Source organism: Orycteropus afer, unplaced genomic scaffold, assembly GCF_000298275.1.
Source record: "Orycteropus afer afer isolate SDZICR_OR568_19922 unplaced genomic scaffold, OryAfe1.0 scaffold00134, whole genome shotgun sequence".
In the NCBI taxonomy this organism is placed as follows: Eukaryota; Metazoa; Chordata; class Mammalia; order Tubulidentata; family Orycteropodidae; genus Orycteropus; species Orycteropus afer.
In genome coordinates, this window is record NW_006921721.1 from 8141052 (window position 1) to 8141935 (window position 884).

Below are 884 nucleotides of genomic sequence, written 5' to 3' on the forward strand. Positions count from 1 at the left end.
CCTTCCTTCCGAGGAGTGGCTGGTGGGTTTGAACCGCCAGCCGTCTGGTTAGCAGACAAGTGTCTTAGCCACTATGCTACCAGAGCTCCCTATATATAGTTAGTGAATGGTTTTTCCATATCCTTAAAGAATATTTATGGGATCTGGATCAGGATTGCATTGAATGTATAGATTGGTTTGGGTAGAATGGACATTGTCACAATGTTCAATCTTCCTATCCACGAGCATGAGATGTTCTTTCATTTATGTAGATCTCCTATGGTTTCTTGAAGTAGCCTTTTATTGTTTTCTTTCTATAGGTCTTTTATGACCCTGATAAGATTTATTCCAAAGTATTTTATTTTTCTGGTAGCTATTGTAAATGGTATTAATTTCCTTATTTCTTTTTCTGCAATCTCTTTGCTGGTGTAGAGGAATCCAACTGATTTTTAGATGATGATTTTGTATCCTGCCATGATGCTAAATCTCTCAATTAGTTCCAGTAGATTTTTGACTGAGTCTCTTGGGTTTTGTAAGTATAGGATCATATCATCAGCAAATAGGGATAGTTTGACTTCTTCTTTACCAATTTGGACGCCTTTGATTTCCTTTTCGTGCCTTATCGCCCTGGCTAGGACTTCCAATACAATGTTGAATAGAAGTGGTGATAGCGGGCATCCTTGCCTGGTTCCTGTTTGCAAGGGGAATGGTTTCAGTCTTTCTCCATTGAGAATAATGTTGGCTGTCAGTTTTGCATATAATCCCTTTATTATGTTGAGTAATGCCCTTCTATTCCTATTCTGCTGAAAATTTTGATCAGGAATGTGTGTTGGATTTTATCAAATGCCTTTTCTGCATCAATTGATAGGATCATGTGGTTCTTCTCCTTTGTTTTATTTATGTGG